The 7,008-nt window shown below is 34.3% G+C and overlaps 1 non-coding gene across 1 annotated transcript; it reads left to right on the top strand.

Annotated features, from left to right (window-relative positions):
• The first annotated feature begins 6,580 nt into the window (after positions 1–6,580).
• Positions 6,581–6,779, top strand: LOC143393225 (U2 spliceosomal RNA). The gene has a single exon (XR_013090528.2). It is a non-coding gene; the product is annotated as a U2 spliceosomal RNA (small nuclear RNA).
• Positions 6,780–7,008: the final 229 nt, after the last annotated feature.

Genomic DNA, 7,008 nt, shown 5'->3' with positions numbered 1-7,008 from the left:
TTTTTTTAAAAAAAGATAATTAAAATGGACAAACTGTGATGCAGGTTAACCAAAAAATAAAAATAAAATGAGAGAGAGAGAGAGAGAGAGAGAGAGAGAAAGAGAAATAATTCAAATAAAATTAATAATAAAAAATGAAATTAAAACTGATACCACATAAACTCAGATGATCATAAGAGACTACTAGAAACAATTATATGCCAACAAATTGGGTAACCCAAAAGAAATGGATGATTTACTCAAAATATAATACTTATTAAGACTGACTCGTGAAGAAATAAAAAGTATGGACAGATTGATAATGAATAAAGATATTGAATTGGTAATTCAAATCCTCTCAACAAGAAAAGCTCAGGATGAGATAGTTTCTACCAAACATTTAGAGAAGAAATAATGCTAATCATTCTCAAACTTTTCTTATCTCCAAAAGGAGGAATAGTTCCAAATTCATCTCAAAACAATCTACAGAAGTAATGCAATTCCTATAAAAATTGCAATGATATTTTTATATAAACAGAAAATATGATCTAAAAATTTGTATGAGGTTCCAACAGAGCTCAAATAGCTAAAGAAATTTTGAGGAAGAAAAAAGGTGGAAAGCATTACCTATCCTAATTTCAAACTATATTACAAAGCTTGAGTAATCAAAACAATGTGTTCCTGGTACAAATACCAACATCTATATCAACAGAAGACTGCAGAAAACTGAGAAATTAACCACAGAAAGATTAAATAATAATCTTTGACATATATGGCAAAAAAACCCCCACAATACTGAAGGATATCTTTAACGAATAATGCTGTTGAAAATGAATGCAGAAGAATGAACTTGGATCCTGGTCCTATATTATACCATCATTAACTCAAAAAGAATTAAAGTATTAAATGTATACCTCAAACTAGGACTTTTAGAAATGTTCCTTGACATTGGTTTTGGCAATAGATATTTGAATATTCCCTTTAAAGTCACAGACAACAAAGGCAAAAATGAACAAGGGGGACTTTATCAAAAATATTAAAAGTTCTCTGCATGGCAAAGAAAATAGTCAACAAACCATAAAATGTGACCAATGAAGAGAATATATTTCCTACCCATATACGCAAAATACATAGGGAAAAACACTAAACTCAAAAGAAAAATAAAGATTTATAAATGTACAGAGTTGCTGAATGGAAAATTTTCCAAAGGAAATATTTTAAAAAATGGCCAATAAGTAGATGAAACTATCTAAAAATCACGAAACACCGGTGAAAGACAAATCATAACCACTAAAAGTTATTACTTCATACCTGTTGGAATGTGGGAAAACTGATAAGAGATAACTAGTGGTAGTAAAGTAGGAAGAAATAAATTCCCATGCACTTTTGTTGAGAATGTGAGTTGTTTTATCATTAAGTCCTTGAGTATATGGCTAAGACATAGTAAGTTTCTGAAGAGCTTTAATCAGAGAAGGATTAACATGACTAAGAGTGGACACAGAGGACTTATCATTTTTGGTAACTCTGGAAGTACTCCAATAGTAGTGGGCAGTTTATGTTTGGCAAGAGTGGCAGTTTGGAAGGGGCAATGAGTATGTGCAATTGTATGTTTAGGAGTGTGTGAAACATAAAAAGTGTTACATTTAAGTTAAATATAAATCACCAATTAAAAACTCTGAATGTAAATCCATCAGGATATTCAGAAGTTTCTTCCAAATGCTCCTTTTTTTCTGGTCCGCCACCAATGTAACTCACTTATGGAAATGATGTTTCTAAATTTCAGTGTTGCCCAAGTGAATTTGGTATGTACCCACTCTAGTCTGACTAGACTATTGACCTCTGTGCCTGGAACTCCTTGATAAGAAAGGGCAAACAGCTCCTAAATTGTCATGTAAGAAACTCTCTTTCCCTATTTGCTCATTTGAGGGAAGAGATGACTCATGGCTCTGACCCCCATCATATCATTGTGAAGCAGAAGTAGGTACTGGAAAGTAAAGAGGCTAAAACCTTCTACAAAGTATCATTTGCCATTTGCAAAAGAGTGTAGGATTTTTCATTAAGCATGATTTCAGGGTGAGAGTGCAGGAAAAGCTGAAGGCTGGAACAAAAGAGCAATTCTGTGCTACCCACACTATACCAGGCCATCTGTCCCCTTTGGGAAATAGGCTATAATTGGAAAGTCTCCAAATTACTATTATAATATTTATCATAGCCTAGTTTGCAGTAAGTAATTTTATTTGCCTTTCAGAAACAGGGTTATGAGCACTTGTGTCCATCATTGGTAAAAACTTAATGAGAATAAAATTGATCTTATCAACTTCCTGGCACTGCTCAGGTTACTATATTCAAAATCTGCTGTATTTTGTTCTCTCTTACTCCTCTTCCCCTCCTCCTTTTCCTACTCTAACTCCTCCTTTTTCCTTCTATGTTTTTCTCAACATAGAAATGTTGCCTAGCTCAATGATATGCATTTAACCTGGAAGATGGTCAAGATATTACAAAATTTGGCAAGAAACTACTATTTATCTTTCAAATTATAATTCTTTCTTCTTCTTCTTTTTAATTGGGAATATTTCTACCCTGCTAAGTAATCAAATGTATTTTTGAACCTTGGCATCACGACTAGGTTCTAACTAGTGAGAAGATAAAGATGCATGGAACTTATTCTACTTATGATGGTTCCCTTTATTCTCCTCTCTCTCTCCCTCCCCTTAATGCCTAAGAAGTAATTTTAATCACTGAAGTACTACATCTGTGATGTGACCTTAAGAAATGAAGTCATATTGAGAAGGATACTGCATCCTTGGAACATCTTATGATAAATCTCCAATACATGAACTAAAGAGATTCACACATTTTGCTTTCTTTCCATGGCCTTCTTTCCATAGCATTTTTTCATGCACAGGTGAAAGACCACATAAAGGAAATCATTGGAAGTCAACAGTCTGCAATCCAGAAGAAATCCCATACAAGGTCCTAACTATACTGGCACCTGATCTTGGACTTCCAGTCTTCATAACTGTGAGAAAATAAATGACTATAGTTAAACCCATTCCACATATGGTGTTTTGATACTTCACCCTAAACAGACTAAGTCAACCATCCATCAAGTCCCTCCTTAGATATCTCCTCTATGGAAACTTCCTGTCTCCTCCCTCTCCATTACCTATCAAATAAATATATTTCATTGGAAGATCGAAACACTTTTTCATAACACTTAATATAATATCTTATTATCCTAATATACTATATGATATTTTTTTTTCTTGTGGAAGACAGCACAGCTTTCTTTTTTTCTGAACTACAGCCATATATTATTTGAAATTAAATATGTATTCAGTTGAATAGAGTAAGCTCTCACTCACATTATTAAAATTCTTTCCCTGGAATAAGGTGGCCAAAGCTGTAATGTTAAGATTCTGATCAAATTGACCAAGTTTATCTCCATATTTTGTATAGCCATGTAAAATGCAAGGTTTGTAAGGTGTACCTCTTTTAAAACTCAATATGAATGAATAAAAATTATAGATTGAATGAGGAAGGAATAACGAGATTCAGTTATTGAAATTGTATAGCAACTTAAATTTTATTTGGAAATTAAGTTCTTTATCCTTGTTAATATCTAAGATAAAATGAATGCATTTCTTATCCTGTGCGGATTCTTTACATATATTTTTGCCTAAAAGAAAATTAGAGAACTCCAGAAAAAGGCTAGGGATTAAACAGAAATACTGAAACATCTAAACCACCAATCAATTTCTTCTAAAACTGTTGAGGATGGGAGTGATCTAAAGGGTGGGAACTTAGATCACTCTCATCCTCTTAGGAAGATACAATATAGCACTCTGTTGGGGTAGTCCCCAAACGGCAATAGTTAGGCTCCCTTGGTGAGATTTCCAGCAGGCTATGTTATATATTTAGTGTGAAGCCAAGGCTGGGAATCAGCTGTTATGATTAATCAAGGCAGAAACACTAATTCAGCAGATATGTTCAAGATCATAAGCCTTAACTTGTGAGCAACTGCCTCCTTATGTAACCTATTTGCAGTTGCCTTCTTTGTTTGGCCTGCATATAAAACGGGCTTATGGAAAAGACTGGAGGACTAATTGGGGTTGATAAGGGCTAATGGGGATAAAATGGGGGCAAATGAGTGCTAAAATAGAAATTGGCTGAGAGCTAAATCTGAAGCTGGAGGCTGTTACCACCTCTGAATAAAGTGTGTCTACTCTCCTAAGGGGGTCTTCCGTCCTCTTCCACCTGCTGAACCCCGAATTTGTTTCCTGGGTCAGGGCGCCCAGGTAACACACTTTCAAAACAGATTTTGTAAATGGATCTGAATTTATATGATGGCTTTCCTCTTTTCCTGAATGTGCCTATGAACAAATTACTTAACCTCTTTAAAATCCTTTGATTCTCCAGATATAAACTAAATGGGCACTTCTGTTTTTCACTTGTCTTTACAGTCATTAAAAAAGCCAACAAATATAGAGAACCGAGTTTTGGTGATGTTCTTTTTCCCTCTCAGTTTTAATCATCTAAAAGTTTTTTAGACAAAATTGATATCATCACTGCATGTATGATACTAAAGTGGATGGAAGTAGTAAGGAGAGATGAGAAACTAAGAGAAACAATGAAAAGCTCATTTTAAAACAGGCTTTAAAAGCATCTGTAATCAATTAATTTTCTTATTTCAAAAGATGTTTTAGGTTTTGATCTTACCTAGGACTTGCAGGATTTGGGTATTTATTATTTCTCCAGTCTTGTCTCTGAAGAGCAATTACCCATCCAGCCATCATCTTTACAGGAATAAGCACAACTTCTGCAACTTCCAATAGGGACCTTTAAGTTTTGCCTTTGAATGAAGCAAATAATGATAAACTCTAAATGTCAAAAGGTCCTTTGAAACATACTTGATGCAGCTATTCAAAATTGTAATTTAGAGGTATTCCTTTGTAAATATTTCATAGCTCTAAAGTATCTGCAATATAACTGCACTTAAAATGGACCATGGATACTTATTGTCAAACTGGAGGAACATCAATCTTCAGCTGCTTCCAAGTAATGCATCTTTTTGATATATTGTTACCAGCTAGCCACTCCCAAATGTGGACTGGATTTTATAAATATTATGTGAGTATTTTGTGAATCATGGGAATGGGAGCTGTGGTGAAAAGATACAAGTATTCTCCTAGTACTGTAACTACAGTTCTACTGGTCTTTGATTGTCAATACAAAGATACAAAAGAGAATTAGAAAAAAAAGGGAGGGAGATAAAAAAAACAAAGTGAAAGTGAGAGATGCTACCAAGTATATTCCCTAGGTGGAGTGCAGTGTCCCATGCCTGTAATCCCAGAACTTGGGAGGCTGAGACAGGAGGATTGTGAGTTCAAAGCCAGCCTCAATAACGGCCAGGTTCTAAGCAACTCAGTGAGACCTTATCTCTAAATAAAATATAAAATAGGGCTGGGGGATGTGGCTCCTTCATACAGATATCAATTAAATACATGGAATATTAACATCATTAAATATTAGGAAAAGATAAATGAAAATATAATGAGATGTCACAACATGGCTATCAGAATTGCTAAAATAGAAAAAAAAAAAAAAAAAGAAGAAGAAGAAAGAAAGAAATCACAAAACTCTAACCCTAGCAGGACAGAGAGAAGCTAGGTCACTTACACATTACTGATGTGAATATGAACTAACATAACCACTCTGGAAAATACATAGTTTTCTAAAAAGCTACCCATCTGATCCCAACACTGCACTCCTAAACATTTACTGCAGATAAATGAAGACTTATGTTCACAGAAAAATATGTGCTCAAATGCTTACAGGAGCTTTTTATTCCTAAAAGCCCAACTGGTAGCTTTATACCATGGCATACTAACTCACTGACAAAAAGGAACATATAAAATACTTGGACACATCTGCAAAATATTATGCTGAGTGCAAAAAGCAAATTCCAAAAGTTTGCATATTGTATAATTTCATTTGCATAATGTTCTTAACATGACAAAATAGATATGGAGAACAGATTAGTTCTTGTCAGGGGTTAAACAGGGAGTAGGAGTGTGAAGAAAGTGGGGGATGCTACCATAGGGCAACATGAGGGACTGTTCTGGTGAAAGAAATGTTCTGAATCTTCACTGTATCAATGCCAATAGTCTTTATGTTGCTGTACAGTTTTCACAAAGTTACCTTAGGGAAAAACTAGAAAATAATCGGATCTGTCTGTATTATTTATTTTAACTATTTCTAAATTTGTATTTCTCTCGAAATAAAAGTTTTAATTAAAAAAAGAAAAAAAAAAAAACAATTCCATTAAAGGACTGGGAATATAGCTCAGTGGAAGAGCACTTGCTTCACAGGTGTGAAGGCCTGAGTTCCATTCACAGTACCAATAAATTTTATATATATATATATTAGAAGTACTAAAAACCACAAAAAGACTAAATAAAAACTTTTCAAAAATGCAAAGAAGTACAAAGAATAAACTTGTGGCCAGGTGTGGACAAACTTTTTTCTCATTTGTTTACTCTCGGAAAGAAGAGGCCTGCAAAAATTCTTATAGCATAAATCATTTCACAAAAGAGAAGTAATAGCTTCTCTGTCTTTTGGATAAGATCAAGCATGGTAGCTGTTTTTTTTTTTTTTTTTTTTAATCAGTTTAATATATTCTCCATTTGAAAGTGCTATATTAAATGGGCTTTTGAAACTAGGGAATGAATAGGAATTTGTTCTGTTCATTTCATACATTGTCCTGGTTTTGCAGTATCTTCAGGAGCAGTGTCCCCCAAGGGATGGGGAGGAGGAGGAAGAGGATGAGGATTAATCAACATGTGGAACTCCAGGTGCATACAGCAGGTGGGATGCGGTCCTTCGATCAGTGAGCAGTAATGACTGACTGAAGGAATGTTCATAAACTCAAATCATGCAATGTATTTGGCAACTTATTTTTCCACCAGGGTTGGCCAAATCAGGCCATATAATTTCCTGTACCAAATATCAATTTCTTTCAAAAATCTC

This window comes from Callospermophilus lateralis, chromosome 2 (assembly GCF_048772815.1).
Source record: "Callospermophilus lateralis isolate mCalLat2 chromosome 2, mCalLat2.hap1, whole genome shotgun sequence".
NCBI lineage: Eukaryota > Metazoa > Chordata > Mammalia > Rodentia > Sciuridae > Callospermophilus > Callospermophilus lateralis.
The sequence above is the reverse complement of the archived record's forward strand: the minus strand, read 5'-3'. Positions and strand labels throughout refer to the sequence as shown.